Genomic DNA, 16,510 nt, shown 5'->3' with positions numbered 1-16,510 from the left:
ACGACCAGCCAGCAGCCAAAAAACCTCCTTCCATCACCCCGAGCCTCGGGAGCAACCTGGGGAGGCTCCGGGGAGCTCAGCCTCCGCCGTCAGCCTCCTCTTGGCGCATTGGCCGGCCCCGGGCATGGTTTTGGAGGCGTTTTTTTTGGTGGAGCCCTGTCTGGTTTGGTTCCCTACCTGCCCGTGCATGTGGCTGAGCATCGCGTCGGGGCCCCCCCAGCGGAGCCTGCGCGTTGGCTGCAGTTTCTATGGTTACTGCAGCGCCCGGGGAAGAGCAGTTGGCTGGATGCTGGGGCTGGCAGGACCCGCGTCTCCCTCCGGATCCGCCAGAAAACTTGACAGGGAGCCGGTGCGTGCGGGAGCGCCGGAGCAGGACAAAGAGGGGAGGGAAAGCCAGGAGGGAAAACTCGGCTCCTGCAGGGTACCGGGGGTTGCCCCCCAACAGGTTCGCCTCCGAACAGGCTTCAGAAAGGGATGGAAAGGGTGGAGAAACAAAAAAAAAAAAAAAGGATGATGAGAAAATTGCAGTTCTGGTGCGGGCGTGAAGGTGACATTTGTTGTAGCATCTCTGGCCGGCAAATCGGGGATCTAAACACATGGAAGTTTAAACTGCTGCCAGAGCCTGACTAGTTCTGCCCACATTTCTATTTTCCCCACCGTTTTTTTCTTCTAATTTCATTCTTTCGGCGTTTTTCAGTCTGATTCGTCCTTCCCTACGTGCAGGTTTCTTCCCCAGTCCTATTATCCCTCTGGTGCTGGTTAGGCTAAAAGTTTGAGGCGTGTTGAGCCCTCACCACAAACCGGTGCCACTTGGGGCATCAGGAGGTGCCGATTAGGAATCGATGTGACTTTTTTGGGGGCGTTCTTGCCCATCACAGCCTCAGACTCCAGCATGGATGTAGCAGCATCGAGCATGGGCACCGACCCAGCTCGGTGTCTGCGTGTGCAGTGGGGACCCTCCAGCCCCGTCCTCTCACCTGCCCTGCCCCAAATGCACCCCAAATGTGTGTGGGATCGGGTTCAGCCTCGGAGGCTGGCCCTGCTGAGCCCTTTTTTCCCTTCTGGCTCGGCCACTTCACCTCCCCTGCGCTCCCTGCAGCCAGGGCAGCGCCTCGCTGCGCCCTAATAGGCATCCCGATCCCCCGCTGCTACGGGCAGGGTGTGGGGACAGGAATGAAAATAACTAGGGCAAAGGCTTGGGAGATGAAGGGCCCTCGTCCTGACCTGCTGGGGAGGTAACTGGGAGCACTGGTCTCCCCATGCTTCCCAGGTGAGGCCGGCTCCTCGCCCGGTCTGACTGGCTCGCCCGTCTCCCCGGGGCCGAGGCTGGGGCAGATGTCGGGGTGCGCTGGGTGCAGCCGTGCCCCGCACGGAGAGCGGGGTCCAGGCAGGCAGGGGCAGGGGATCTGCGAGGTCCTGGCTGTTCTCAGAGCCACCGAGCAGCCAAAAAGTCCCTGCAGGGCCAAGAAGCCTCACCCAGCCGTCGGGAACCCTGTGCCCCCGGGGGGAAGCAGAGGAGGAGGAGGGATGGAGCGTGGGTGGGAACCCCGGCGGCTCTCCGGGATTTGCAGCAGGGCTTGGGGCTCGTGCTGCCTGCCCAGCCCTGCCTGTGGGGCCGGCGTGGGTCGCGTGGGGTGGCTGTCACACGTGGGGCAAGCCCGGCTCCTCTCCCTCACCCCGCGTGGGTGGTGCCCGGGGAGACGTCTCCCGTCGTCTCCGGAGCCGTGCCCTAGTTTTGGGGCAGTCGCTGCCCGTCCCTGCCCGTCTGCCCCTTTCTTCTTGCCTGCCCTGTGTTCATCCATCACTGCTCGTGTTCCTGCCCTGTCCTGGAGCACCTCACCAGCGAGACTGGGGCAGCCCCAGCATCCCTGCCTGCTCGGCTGGGCCGGGTACCAGGGCTTGGGCAACATTCGGGCTGCGGCTTCAGTGGTTTGGTTGTGTTGGAAGAGGCTCCCTCCTCTCCCGAGCCACGGCAGCATCTGTCCCCGTGGCTGGCTGAAGACCAAACACCGCTGGTCCTGAGCCTTCCCACCACGCACGGGGCATCTGTGCAAACCCCCGGGGTTGGGCTTGGCTCTGTTGTGGGTTTTCCTGCATCCCCAAGGACACGGGAGGAGCTGGGTTGGGTCGCACCATGGCTGTGGCACTGCGAAAAGTCGTGTGTTTGTGTACCAAAAGCCTTCAGCCCCCTTTTGGGACCTGCACAGGGTGATGCTGAGGAAGCTGCGAGCTGGGGCAGTCGGTGCAGCCGCATTTTGTAGGTTCAATGCTCTCGAAGTGTCCGAGGAGGGGTCACACATCCTCATGCCTGCTCATCCGGGGTCCTGCATCCTTTGGGTGGCACCAGATTTGGAAGGGAGGTGGTAAAGCAGATTGAGAGGCAATACTTTACCCCGGGTCCTGCCTTTGCTGGACCAGCGATGGATGCTGCAGCCCCAGCAGCCGTCTCGCTCCCCCCAGCACCTCCCAGGAGCTGTCGGTGGGAGGCAGGGGGTGTCCGTCGGCCCCCCGCTCCGAATCACCTGCTCAGCCCTTCAGTTGCCGGGACTTGCAGCTGCCTAAGCTGTGTTTACCCTTCCCCGCTCCTTTTTTTTTCTTTTTTTTCTTTTTTTTTTTTCTTCTCCCTTCTCCCCAGGCAGATTAAAGCCAGACAAGAAAGGGCAGAGCCGCAGCTCCCCCTCGACAAGTCGCTGCAGGTGAGACGGAGCCGCTTGGCACACAGCGGAGCCACCTGGGCTCCCCGCTGCACCAACCCCAGTGCGCAACCGGGCAGGGGGAGAGGCCGGGCACCTCGCCAGGGGACGTGGAGGGGGGAGCAGGGGCGGGGGATGCTGCAGGGACAGGGACCAGCCCTGCTCCCAGGGCTGCAGGCGGCGAGCCGGGATGCTCCAGGCTGCCTCGGTGGCTCACGGTGGCTTTGGAAATGGAGCATCGAGCCCCCGGTTGTCACATTTCCCTCTTTTTCCCTTGCAGAAGGGAGAACCTGGAGGGTCAGCAGGGTGGATCTGCCTTTTGCAGCGGAGCAAAGCCTCGATTAAAACCAGGAGAGAAGTGCCAGGTCTGCTCTAGCCCAGCAAATCAAATGGCTGAGCCGGACCCGGCGCAGTTCCTTGGAGTTTTAGGAGCGAACCAAGCACCCAGGCTGGCCCCTCCAGAGCCACGTCCCGTCTCACCAGCAGGATCACGCCTGCAGCACCGTCCACGTGCTCTCCCCGGGTTTCAGCGAGCCTGTGTGGGTGGCAGCAGGCTCTCGGGGCTGGCTGCAGCTCTGTCTGCAGGAGAGCTGCTTGGGAGGCAGCCTGGGCTTCCAAAACTTGGGCTGGAAATAAAGCTCTCCCCTCCGATTTATTTTCCTCCTCGTGAAGGGCACGGTGGTCGATTCTGCTAAAGGGAATTAAAGGCAGTTTCAGTCCCTGTTCTTAAAAAGCTCTGGGCTGGTTTTGAGGCCGGGCAAAGGGCAAAAGTTCTCGGCTGGGTTTTGTTCCAAACCTCTCCTGCCCCACTTGGCTGCCTGGAGAGCCAAGCCCCCGCAGCACCTCGCTCTGAGGAGGGGAATATTTCGCACGTGGGCCAACTTGCCTTCGTTTCAAGGCTGTTTTCACTTGCTGTAGGCAAATGTCACCGGGCTCTTTCTGGTGTCGCCTTGCTGCTCCCCAGCAGTTTCCTGAAGAGGCAGTAGGAAGCCGAACATGTACGTACATCTCCGCGGCGCGCGGGTATTTCCAAGTGATGCAACTCAGATTCCTTCCCTCGCCACCCCCCCTTCCCCTTGCGCTCCAAACCCCGTTTTGGCCTCAAAGTTCAGCTTGGGGCTTTTTTTTTTTTTTTTTTTTTGTTACCATTTCAGAGCTCTGGAGGAGGTGGGCAGCCCCGAGCGAGGGCGGTGCAGGCAGGGTGGCTGGGGAGGGAGAGGCTGCCCCGTCGGGGAGCCCTTGTTGCAGCCTGTAGGGCCGTCTGGGGCCGGCTGCGTAATCCTCCCACGGTCAGGACCCAGCAGCAGGTGAGAAATAATACGGGATATTTGCATGCTAGCTGCAACCCCTGGATCAGGCTGGGGAAACGTGCTGCTTCATGTGGAAAACCTGCTCCCCTTCTCCAAGGAGATCTCCCCAACCCTGTGCTCAGACCACAGGTTGGCATCCTCTGCTGGGTCCAGCGTGAGGATGCTCTGCCATAAGGTTTTGCCTGCTGAGGCTTTCCCCTTGGGTATTCTCCCCCAAAACGTGCGCTGTCAGTGGGTTTGTGACAATAAATCAGCACAGGGACCCTCCCTGCTCTGCTCACCCTCCAGGATCTGTCCGGTGCCTTGCTCTAGTGGGACACGAGACTGGGGTGGTGAGCTCAGAGAGGAGGAGGAGAGATGTTTTCCTGTCCGCAAAGACCTTACAAGAAAAATCTCTGTATAGGACAAACCCTTCTGCAGCAACCTGCCAGAAATTTCCATTGGGGTCTGGGTTTTCTGAGCCCTGTTCCGGAGTAACCGGTGACCCCCTTGTGTGGGCACAACTTGCACCCCCTTGACCCGCTTACCCTGAAGGTGCTGGGCAGCCCCGAGGTCCCTGGGGTCCTGCTGTTCCTAATAACTCCTTTTCACCTCGATGAAACCAAGCGGCCGGGATCACCCCTGTCCTTTATTCCCTGCGTGCTGCAGCTCGTCGGGCAGTACCCTGAGCTTTCCGAGCCCTCGTTTTCATGCTCTGCACCTCGCCCACGTGTGCGGAGAGCTCTGCAGAGCCCTGATCTCACCGTTCCTCCTGCTGCCGTGCTCCCAAAGCCCTCGGGGAAGGATTTAGGCTGGGCCCTGCAGCCTGTGGCTTTGTGAGGACCGGGATCCCCAGCACCGAGGTGGGGACACGCCACAAGCCGGGGGGGTTTTTGCCTCTCCTTTTTTTTTTTTTTTTTTTTTTTGCAGCAGCGTGGCTAAAGGCGGAGGCAGATTTGCCGGCACGCTCGTTGCACTACACGGGGAACGTCTGATCCCAGGCACGCCGATTTCACAGCATTTAGCCGCACATCGCCCGGGTTCTGCGAGTGCGGGTTTGGTGCTGCTTTGTGTTCCCTTATCTGATGGAGAGGGAGAAAACATCTGACACCAATGCCGGGGCAGAGTGGGAGGAGAGGGAGAGTTTTAAGCCCTTGGTCAAGTTGGTGGGAGCTCTTTCCCTTGCTGATTATGAATTCGCTGTGGTAGCTTGGCTGGGTTTTGGTTGCAAGGAGCACGGTCGGGCTCCTGCTGCCTCCAGGAGAACCAAAACTGGGCCAAAGGGGCCCTGGGAGCAGGAGAGACCCCACACGAGAGGACCCAGCCTCGTTCAGCCTCCTCTCCTGCCGGGCCCACCCTCGTTCCTGGTAATGGGTCAAACCTGGGAGCCGTGACTCAGCCTGAACTTTCAGTGGCTTTTGCACCTGGCGATTTAAATATCTGTCTGCAGGGGAGGTGAGCACCAAACGGCATCCCTGGGTACCTCCTCGAGAGGTTTCCTTCCCCTTTCTCCCCCCCAGCTGTTTGCTGTCTCCCTCCTGCCGCTGCCTCCCACCTCCAACCCCGGCTCAGAAGAGTGGGACACGAATGCGCCCACCTCAGCCGCCCCGGTACGAGGGCTGGCAGCAGCCTCCTTTCATCTCCTTGGGGAAAGGGGCTTTAGGGAAAGCTGCCAGGCTTTGCCCAGGAGCCACAGAGGGATGTTCCACCAGCAGCAGGAGCCTCGGGCGCAAGGGAGCAGCCGAAGGAGCCGCCGGGGGTGGCGGCGGTGCCGATAACATCTGGACCCACCCGAGGAGAAGCGCATCTCCCGGTGCCGTAAGTGCAGGGTTGGGACCTTTCGGTGCCGAGACGCCTCTGCTGAGTTCAGCAAGAGTTCAGGGCGCTGAGCCCGCTCGCAGGAGTCGGGTCTGGTCGCAGGTGTGCCCGAGGCAGCGTGCCGGGGCTGCTTTTCGGGTGGCTCCTGCCAAGGGCGCAGAGGCAGCGGGTGCAGAGCCTGTTCCAGTGCGAGAGGGAGTGCGCTGGAGCCAGCTGCTGAGCTGCAAAGCTCTTCCTGGCACGAGGGGATGGCTGAAAAGCCCCCACACGGCCTTTAAAGAAGCGTAGCTGTAAAAGCCCGAGAGTCCCAGGGGAGCTGGAGCTCGTCCCTCCTCTCCCTTTGCCAGCTGGTGGGGGGCTGCGAGCGGAGCACCCCCATGGCTCCGTGTCGTGGTGACAGCTCTGTCACCCTGCCGCGGCCGGGGAGGCACTGATGCTCTGCGAGCACGCTCTCATCTCCCTTTCATCTTTTTCCCCCTCCCGTGGCCCCCTGCAGCCCCCCCAGCCCCAACCCGGCTTTAAAACCTCGGGGCGAATCCCGCAGCATGGGGAGATTTCGCCCGCCCGCTCCCCTGCCCTCTCCGCTCTCTCGCTCCCTTCGCTGTCTCTGGCCTGCTGGGTTTTGTGTTTCAGTTGTTATAAATAAAGCTCCAGGCACTGATTTGGGTATACAATGACACCTTGTGTTATTAGACAGCACAGGACAGACTTTGCAAGGGGAGCCTGCTCTCCTGCCCTCGCTCTGCTCCGCCGGAGCCCCGCGCGTGGCTGCGGGGTGGTGGCCGCGGGTGCTCCTGCCTCCCCGCCTCGCCTGCAGCCACAGCCCCCGGGGTAAAAAAGGATCCCGGCCCCTGCTTGGCCTTGGCCGGGTTTAAAAATAGGTGGGTGGTGGGGGAAGTTTTATGCTTTAAAAAAAAAAAAAAGGGAGCGTGGCTGAGGATGACGGGGAAGGGGAGGGATCCGGGCTGCTGCAGTTTCTGCGCCCCCCAGAAAAGAGGCTGGGACGTGTTTGCAGGGGTGATGCTTGTCCTTGTCACCTCCCCCCTGCTGGGGGGGTGACCTGGGGGTTTCATCCCGTAGCTGTGCCTCCCGGCTCCTTTCCTGCCCACCCGTGGTGTGCCTGGCAGAGGTGGGGTCCGAGCATCCTTCCTCCCCCTGCTCATCCTCCTGTTGCACCTCGGCCCCCAGGGCTTTGTCCCACCTTGTGCCAGCCACGCTCCTGTCTCTTTGGCCCCCTGGGGACCAGTACTGGTTGGTCTGGGGGAAACAGAGAGATGCTGAGACCCTCGTGCCTATTTTTGGCTTCTCCCTTTTTCATTTTTCCTCTTTCTTTGGTGTCAGTGTTTCTACCCCAGCTTTACATCAGAAAGGTGAGTGCTGTGAGTGTCTGCTTGGGGCATCCAGCGCAGACGTCCCACAGCTCCAAAAGGCACTCCCTAAGCTGGTCTCACTTGCCTCTGCGCCCCAGTCTGAGGTTCCCAAGGGAGCTGCAAAGCTGAGAACTTGGACGGGAGCCTCCAGCAGCTCTTTCCAGCGATCACCTGAGTTTCTCTGGTCAGCTTCTGCCTGCAGGGAGCTGCAGCAGGTCTCCGGGTGCCCAGGTTGGGGAAGTCTTGGAGGCAGCGATTTAAAGGATGATAAATAAAAGTCCAGCCTGCAGCTGGGAGGCTGGCTTCTTTCAGCAGGGTTGACTTGGCTTATCCGGTTTATTTTAGTCCTTTCAAAAGTCTTTCTAGGACTTTTGGAAATGTTTTTTGGGCACTGTGCTACGTGGGTCCGACTATTCCAGTTTTGCGCACAGTTTAGCGCATCGCTTGAACCATGGATGGGAAGTCAACAAAGGGGTGGAAGATGGAAAATTCTTTCTTGGAAACTGCTCCTGTGTTGGGTTTTGGATTGTTTTTGTTTCAATCTCTCGTGCCAGTGCTGGTGCAGGCTGTTGAAGCTGGTACCCCAGGACCTCCTTCTGGCAGATGAGAGGCGCTTTGTGCTTGGTGGTGGTTGTCGTGGCCATCCAAGGAGGCTCAGGTTGCTCTGTGCAAACTGCCCTTGTGAATTCCTTCTGAGCAAAAATTTGCAATGGCATCACTGCCAGGATAAGTGCTGTTCTCCCCTCTTCCCCTTCCTCTCCACCTCCTGGAAGAGAAAGGCAGGTCATTTATGGCATGTGGGGTTTGGGTTTTGCAGCCTTGCCTGGACTCAGTTTGTAGCGAGGCAGGCTTAAGGAGGAAGTGCTAAATACCCTCTTTTTGTGGTTTGTGATGCCCGTGTTGCTTTATAAGGTAAATAACCAAACTATCCGATAAAATTCCAACGTTCTGCACATTAATAAAGTAATGGAGATATTTAAAGTGTGCAGTAAAACCGCTATTCCAGAGCCCTAGGCCCGCTTTAGCTGCTATAACAGGAGTGAGTAAGATCTTTTCCTGCTTTTATTTATACACATATAATATCAAATATTACTGAGTTTTTGCTTGTTAATGTTAGCCAAAGGGGTTAAGAGATATAAAAAGAGATTTTGCAAACATATCAGGGGAGAAAGAGCAGAAGCAGACCCATTAATAAATGAGGGAGCTGAATTCAGCGACGATACCGAAGTGACGAAGTTACTGAGCTGCTTTTAAAATCAGTCTCTGGTAAAATCAGTGGAGACAATTAGGAGACCTTGTCAGATACAATCAGGGGCTCCAAAATAGAAGAGAAGCCCATGAGGGAGGAGGCAGGCTGAGAGGAACGGTGGAACGAAGCCAGGGCTGGCGGAGTCATGGGGGGGAAATCCCCTCGGCTCCCCGGACACAGCTCGGGGATGTCCCTGCTGCGGGGCTGCTGCGTGCACCTTGCCCAGGTTGTGGCTGCGAGAGGAAAGCACGGGGCAAGGGGAGATGGAGGGAGAAAAAGGGGTTGGTCTGGGTGATTTCCATGTGTCCTCTTGGTGTGAGTCTCTTGTGAAGGAGCAGAGCAGGCACGGAGGAGACGTGGTGCTCAAATGGCTCCTGGCGATGCACCCAACGTTAAACATCCATTTCCATGGTGCCCCAAACAGTGCTCCAGGGGCTGCTGGAAGAGCACAGCACGGCAAGCACGAGGGCTTTTTTGTGGGTCTCGGCAGCCCAAGGGAACTCCATGGATACGATGCTCCACGGCAAGATTTACCCGGTGCCTCCAGACATCTCGCTGCGATTTCAATGCCAAAACGTTGAGCGAGGTGCTGGAGGTGAAAGCTGCAGGTGAGCAGGAGGAGGCTGAGGGACAAGGAGCACCTGGCTGAGGAGCCAGAAGACTTAGGATAAATTGCAGCACGTGGCTGGAGAGCACGGAGTAAGCACTGGTCAAAACGGCGCTGGTGGGGATCCAGCTCTGAAGCCAGCTATGGCCGCAGAGAAGCTCAAACCCTCTGTTGTGCGTGTCTTGTGTGAAAGCAAGCTCTGCCTTTTGATATTTTTGGGGCAACAGATGCTGAGGCCGCGTGTCAGACAGCCCTGGAGACACTTCTCTCCTTCTTCCTCCGCTGCCTGCGCTCGCAGCGCTGTTTCCCGGTGCCCAAGCCTGGGCGCTGCAATGACATTCAGGTGGAAACCCACTGGGAAGGGATTTGGAGAAAGGCACCGTGATGACACAGAGCCTGAGGGGTGAGCGTGGGAGGAGAGGTTCAAAGAGTTAAGGCCCCGGATTCTGCCGGCTGCTTTGCAGGGGGTGTCCAGGATGCGGTGAACAACCAAAGCCCAGGGTGCTGGCCTCGGTTAGGTGGCGAGTGGCAGGGGCTGTCCCTGTTCTTTGTAAAATCAGGGTGCAAACACAAGGAAAAAGGCTTGGGGGTGCCCAGCCTTTCAAATTTCAAGCTAAGGTGGGAGCGACGTGATTGAATTGCACAAAGGAGGATGGAGGCTGAATAGCGGTTAAAAAAACAAATGAGCCAGCAGCAAGAAAGCGACTCGCAAACGAAGCGCTGGCAGTGCCAGGTTTGAATTGTTTAAAACACGATTATGCAAAGCTCTCAGATTTAAAGATGTTTCGCAGGAGCGTGGTGAAGGGGTAGCTTTGCACCAGCCTTTTCTCGTTGCTTGCCCTGGAATTCCTTTGGCTGAACTCGTTGGCATTGGAGGGATCGGTTTGTGCGGGGCACGGCCACGGCGCGTGCCCGCGTGGGGCTTGGAGAGGTGCTGCGGGTGGCAGAGCTCCCCAGGAGTTCCCTAACCCCCTCCTCAACCTGAAGCTTCTTCATTTATCCATTTCTGTGCAGAAGGATGGGGATTTGGGATCTGAGCTCGTGGGCTGTTAAGTAAATAGCTGAATTTCTGTTCCTGGGCTCTTCTGCCGTGGGGACGGCTGCGTCCTGCTCCGTGCGCTCCGCTCTGCCTTCCTGCGGTCTCCTGCAGCTGCGGGCTGGCTCCTGCTCCCCGAGGGTGGGTCAGCCTGGCCTGTAGGTTATGGGTATGGGAGGGGAAAGCTGGGGCCGTGGAGCTCTGTAAAGGCATTGTTCCCACCAGCTGCCTAAAGCCACCTGTTGGAAATGTTTGAAGGCCACCGGGCAGGCATCTTCCAGCGCCGCGTGCTTTATTTGTGCAGGATCTCAGAGGAGACTGCCCAGGGAATGTAATACCGTGCGGGGATAACTCCTGGATTTTTGTGCCCTTCTGACCAGGAGGATCCTTGCAGGCGTAACGAGATAAGCAATCCTTTCCTTGCAGGAACGAGATGTAATTATGACTTCCAGCGTGGTGGGGGCTGCCACCGGCGCAGGGCTGAGCACCAGGGAGGTGTTGGAAAGAAGCATCAGCCCCAGCTCTGTCTGTTCTTACTGGAGTCTGGAAGGGGTTAGGCACCTCTCCCAGACCTTCCTTCTGCTTCGCCCCATCCCTGCTCCTCTTTTTTCCTTCCTCTTCAGCTGTTTATGTCAAGCATTTTATTACCTGGCTTCCCTGCACCCAGGTGTCCTTTCTGTGCCCTGCTCTCTCCTACCCCCTTAACATCCCAGAGCTGTGCCGCGTGTGCCAGCGCTGCCCATGGTGAGCTTGGCCTCTGTGCCATGGTGCCGACAGCCAGCCCTTTCCCACCACGCTGCTTGTGAGGCTCGGTGTCTTTTTTTTTTTTTTCTCCATCGTGTAACTAAAGTTTGTGCGAGCCTGTTCTGGTTTAAATGTAAAATATGCATTTGGGAGAGAGAGGGAGGCGTGCAGACCTCACCCCTCAAAGCCCAACCCATCCCCGCTCCAAGACTTTCCAGAAGGAAAGGCGAATAAGAAGAACCTGACCCCGTTTCTTCCAAGTCTCATGATTTACAGGCAGCTTTTTGGGCTTCTCTCTGGCGGTGGGCGGCCAGATTGGGCCGAACTCCTGCAGGATTCACATTTCTAGCGGCTTGCGCTCCTCGCCTCTTCCCCACAGCCACCAGGGCAGCTCATGGAGGTGGGCAGCGCGTTGGCTTCAGCAGCACCGCGCACATTTAATCTCACGTGTGCCCATTTTAAGGGCTGGAAGCGTCAACTGAGCCTTGCCTATGTGTGCCTGACCTGCCTCCACTGCCCCCGCTCCCAGCATCGCCTCCTCTCTCTGGGTGGCCCCACGAGGCAAAAAGATCCTGAGCTCGCAGAGCCAGGAGCACGTGGCTGCATTTTGCCAGATTTGGCCCTTTTTCTCCCTGCTGGGACCTGGCTGCCTGCGTGTGTGCGTGCTGGTGGTGTCCCAAAGAGAAAGCGCCCAGCTCCCCTGCATGGCACAGGCACGCGTGCGCACCGAGGGGGCTGCAGCTCCTTCTGCCTCGCTCGAGTTTCCCATTTAAATGCTCCTCTCTTCCAGAGGAGACAAATTCCCTCGGTGGCCCAAAAGGAGCCGACCACCACCCGCTTTTGCCCTGCTCTGAGACCCGTGGAGGTGTCCCACCGGGTGCCCCCCACTGCCCCGCGCCGCTGCTGGCTCCAGCCCGGCGGAGGCAGGAGCTCGCTGGTGAGCCGGGGAAAAAAGAGGCTGCAGCAAAGATGGAACAAACAGAATTTTTTTTTGCATCTAGAGGGGGAAGCACAGAGCTAAAAATAAAACGGGAAGATCAGTATCTGTCAGGCTGACGGCGGATTGGCTCTTTGGAAATGCATGTAATTACCAGGCTGTAGGTAGACATTTGCATGGAGCGAATAGCAAGCTACTGAGACAAGGTTACGCTTTAACCTTTAAGTCCTGAATCTGCTGGAAAAACTAAGACAGAACTGCAGGAAATTAACTTAAATTAATAGAGTGGCTGTGGCTGTGCTACATGTTCCCTCGATGCATGTCACTTGGCGGCACCGAGCGCCTCGCTGCCCCTGTGCCCTGGCGCAGGGAGATGCTTTGGAAGCAAGTTTGTCATGCGTGGATCTCCTCCCTCGTTTGGGGATTCAGCCTGAGTGGGGAGAGGAGCTGCAGCTTCTCGTGGTCTGCGTGCCTCCTCCCGTAGCGTCCTTTGAGTTGGCAGCCTGCAAAGGGGCTGGGGGAATTTGGGCAAAGGGTGCGGGTTTTGGGTGCGGGTGCAATCCCGCTGTGCCGATCCACGGCTCCCAGCTGGGAGAGCCAGGGAGGGGACGTGGTCAGGGGGCTGGAGCTTTTGTCTGAGCTCTGCGTGCAGGACTCCGCAGGCAGTAATCCGTGCTGAAACCGCACTGATCGGAGCGGAGATGGTCCCTTTGTGCACGTGTTTGTGGGTGTGCAGAGCCTAAGACTGTGGGCGTGGAACTGGTCCGGTGAAAAACCCAGAGAGAAACTCAAAACGTGCCTGCACGTTCCCACTCCGGGCTCCCATCGGGGCTGTTCATGCTCCCAGCCTTCCTCCCACCTCCTTACCCCCAGGACACCTTGCTCTCATTGCTGCCCGTCGTCCCCAAATCGGGCAGCCTGGGGATGGGGGGCGAGGAGGGGGAGATGCCATGGGGTGCTCGTTCCCAGCTGGCACCGCCAATGGAGGTGCTGCTGCCGTGGGACGTGGGTACGAGCAGCTGGGTCTTGCTGGGGACAGGCTGGAGAAGCCAGCGGTGACACCCTGCCTTCTGCAGATAAGACAATAACCATTTCCAGTAACCATTTCCAGTAACCATTCCCAGAAACGCTGCCTTCTCCTCCTCTCCTGCTGCCTCGTAGCCGAAGCTGAGCAGAAGCGTTGCGGTGGTGGGACCGGCTGGTGCAGGGCACGAGCACCCAGCTGCCCCAAGGGCCAGGCCACTGGGAGCCCAAGCTGCTCCACTGGCTCCCCATCAGCTCCTGAAGCCAACGGAAGGCTCTGGCCCTAATCCTCAAAGCCACTGGTGGAGGAAGCACCAACAGCAGCAAAGGCAGGGTTTTGTTCACGAGCTGCTCCTCTGAGACAACCCAGAGCAGGGGATGAAGCCTAGGAGAGCTATCTCAGCTCTTTAGGATGTTGTAAGGGGGGCAGCAGGCAGGGCTCCGGGGTTCTGGGATTTTAGGGTTGGTTCCTTACCCCCTCAGAGCGAGGTTCGGGTGGCTGAGCACCACGGGATCGCCAGCCCTGGTGCTCTGAGGAAGCAGAGGGGCACGGGGGCTTTGTCTCCGGTCATCTGGCTGTGAAGGATGGGGGAGTGCTGCCTCGCTTCTCGGGGTGGTTAGAGGGCAAGCACGTGGGAAATGGTGAGACCTGGGAATTTAATGACAGGCTGAGACATTGAGGTGTGAGAGGGAGCAATCTTCGGGGTGAGGCTGGGTGAATCTACGCTGTGATTGCCATTAGGGAACATCCCATCCTCTGCTGGCAGACGAGGGGACCTTCTTCTCTCCACCAGGCACCCAGCGGGTTCCTGACCCCTGATGCGGTAACGTCTGACGTGGAAGATGTTTCCCCGCTCCAGCAGTGACCGGGGATAAATCCCAAAGCCTTTCTGCCTGGCTGCTGGTCGGTGGACGATCAAATGGTGGTGGTGAAGGTGTGAGGCTTGGCTCTCCGCGCACCGCCTCCCTTTCATGCCTCTTTCTGCTGAAAAGGAGAGCTAAAATAGTTCTGCTTCATGGCTTCTTTCCGATGAGAGTGTTGTGTGACAGGGGCAGGAGGTTCAGATCTTCCCTCCTGCTTTGTTCCTAGCCCCAGCTGTCTGCCCGCACCTCTGTCGGAGGAGAGGGGACCGCGGCAGCTCCGCGCGTCGACGTCTTGAAGTTGTGCTGGAGTCAGATCTTGGAAAACTTTCCCTGCCCAAAGAGCACCCCACGCACCGAGCTCTTTGGAAATCTTGCTTTGATGGTTTCTTCCCCACCTTTCTGGAAATCCCCCTCTCAGCTCCCTGCCTGTTTGAACTCCTCATTTTATTTATTTATTTATTTTTTTCCAGCTCTTCAGCCAGTGGTGTTTTTAACTCAGGGTGCAGCCTAGGAAAAAAAAAACTGGAACACCCTGTCTGAACTAGAGGCTTGTCCTGCATCCAACGTAGAAAGACCTTGAAGAAAGCCAGTTGTGCCCCAAATTCAGCCTGTTGTTTTTCCGGCTCTGTTGGTTGGCCTGATAAAAGCGACGGCCTCTCCCTGCAAGCTCCGTCTGCCTCGGATCCACGCTCATTTTTTGGATGTTGGTTCCTCATCAGCCATCAGAAAGCAAGAGCCTGTCCCTTGCTGCAGCAGCACGGGGCGGAATTCAAGGTGGTCGGATGTTGAAGAAGAGGGGAGGGAAGGCTGCAGGGATTTTTGGAGAGAGAGGGGTGTCTGCAGAAAGAACGGCCCTGAGGTTTCCAACGTGCCTTTGTCGAGCAGGCACACGGAGAGGGCTGTCCCTGCCCCTTGTTCCCACGGGCATTGCTGTCACTTTGACACTTCCTTCTGGGGTTCCCACTTTTGTCACCTGCTTGTGAAATTTCGGGGCAATTGTCCCTGGAGCCCGGCCACAGCGGATTCCCCCGGGTCTTGGGGGACCTCGTGAGGCTGAGCTGATTTGGAAGCAGCTCCCGAAACGCTGCTGTTCATCGCGTGCTTGTTCGAAGCAGGTTCCAGTTGCCTTTTCAAGTGCCTTGCTGTCAACTTGGCGCGGGCAACGCGTGCCAGATCTACCTCAAGTAGCTTCCAATTAGGCTCGGTGGGGTGTCAAGGACTAGCCAGGGCTGCGTGGCAGGGAGGTGGCGAGGGAGAGCGCATGGGCAGCGTGCCGAGACCTTCCCTCAGAGATCTCCCACCTCCAGCAATGCCCTCTGAGAAGCCTCCTGAGCAAGGTGCCGGCCCTGCATCCCCGTGCTTGGATAGCCAGGGTGGTTTTATTCCTTGTGGCTTTGGCACTCGCTTCCCATGACCTCTGGGCACCCGCGTGGGACTCCCCGCTCCTGCGCCGTGCTCTCCCCGTGGCCGTGCCGCAGCCACCCCGGGCTGTGCTTGAGGCGTACCCATCAATATCACTCCTGCTCATCATTCTCCCTGCCACAACTTTAAATCCCCACCTCGACCAGCCTGGGGGAGCTGGGAGCACAGCGTGAACCCAGCTGGCTTGGTCCAAGCGCCGAGCCCTGCTCCGGTGCTGGGTGTCCTTGCAACCTTGCCGCAGCGCCACATTTTGTTTTGGTGGAAAGGAACCAAAAGAATGAAGGGAAATGCTTACCTGCTCATTTTTAATGAAGATCCTGACTTGGGGACAGATCCTTTGTGCAGATACGGATGTATTTATGCTGGTGGCACCTTGCCACCCCCGACACAGCCACTGACACATTTCGTAACGTGACAGCAGCGCGGATGAGGCAGGACGGAGCGCAACAGCCCGAGAGATCGGGGCTTGGCCCGTCCTCCCCCTGTTCTTTGTGGGGTTGTGCTGGCTGATACCAGCTGGGGAGAAGGTGCCTTGATTTATCTTTGATTTTTCTTTGATATTTTCAGAGGAAGGCCGTGCTCTGGTGTTCGGTATTCATTTTGCACCCGTGGCACCGCTGCGTTTGGGGGTTCTGATGTGAAGAACCCCTCGCAAAGCCCCCGAGCTGCAGGGCAGCGGGGATGTTGGGAAGCAGATGAAAATCCCAGCTTTCATCTTTTGTCCCAAATAGCATCCGAAGGAATTTGTACTATTTTTACTGTTTGTTTTTGTTTCTCCCCTCCCCTTCTAACTATGCACCTTAGCATTTTCTGCGCGCCCTGTCACTGGGATATCTCCACTTGGACTTTGAAACAGATTACTCAGCTTCATGGTTGTTTAGAATAGTTTTAAGTTATTTTTACTATCCAGCCCCATTTTCTATCATCATGCTGCAATTACTGGAGTGCCGACTCTGCAGGGGAACACTTGCTTCTTTTAAACAAATGGTTTCCTTCGGAATTAAAAAAAAAAAAAAAGAGTTCATGGAAACATTTCTGTGGGCCTTTGATTATTAATTTGTTATGGAGGGTCTAATTCTATCCGTATAAAAATACGAAATCTTAATTTTAGAAAACCTAAATTTGGAGGCCACTTTCGCACCGAGGCAGTTCCTTTAACGCGGGCTTTGGGGCGTGTGCGTGTCTTTCTTGTTAAATGGCAAATCTGCTTTCCGCTGGCGCTGTTATGTGGTTAATCCTGTTGGGCCTGATCTGATCCTCCTGGCGCTGGCGAGAACCGAGCAGGGCTGAATATCGGCGCCGGACCCAGGGCAGCCGCGGGGCTGGCTTGGACCCGCTGCCCCCAGAGCTGCTGCTGCTCCTTCTGCCTGCTGGAGCCAGGGGCTCAGCCCTGGGGTTCAGTGGTTTTACACGTGCTAGGAAGGGCTTTGTCCATTTTCTTAATTTTTTTTTTTTCTC

The 16,510-nt window shown here is 57.5% G+C and overlaps 1 long non-coding RNA gene across 1 annotated transcript; it reads left to right on the top strand.

The window, feature by feature from the left end:
* Nucleotides 1-3,875: 3,875 nt before the first annotated feature.
* On the top strand, nt 3,876-16,007 carry LOC137842837 (uncharacterized). The gene is made up of 3 exons (XR_011089244.1): nt 3,876-4,000; nt 4,913-5,800; nt 14,101-16,007. It is a non-coding gene; the product is annotated as an uncharacterized lncRNA (long non-coding RNA).
* Nucleotides 16,008-16,510: the final 503 nt, after the last annotated feature.

This window comes from Anas acuta, chromosome 20 (genome assembly GCF_963932015.1).
Source record: "Anas acuta chromosome 20, bAnaAcu1.1, whole genome shotgun sequence".
NCBI lineage: Eukaryota > Metazoa > Chordata > Aves > Anseriformes > Anatidae > Anas > Anas acuta.
This window is presented reverse-complemented; position numbering and strand designations above follow the sequence as displayed.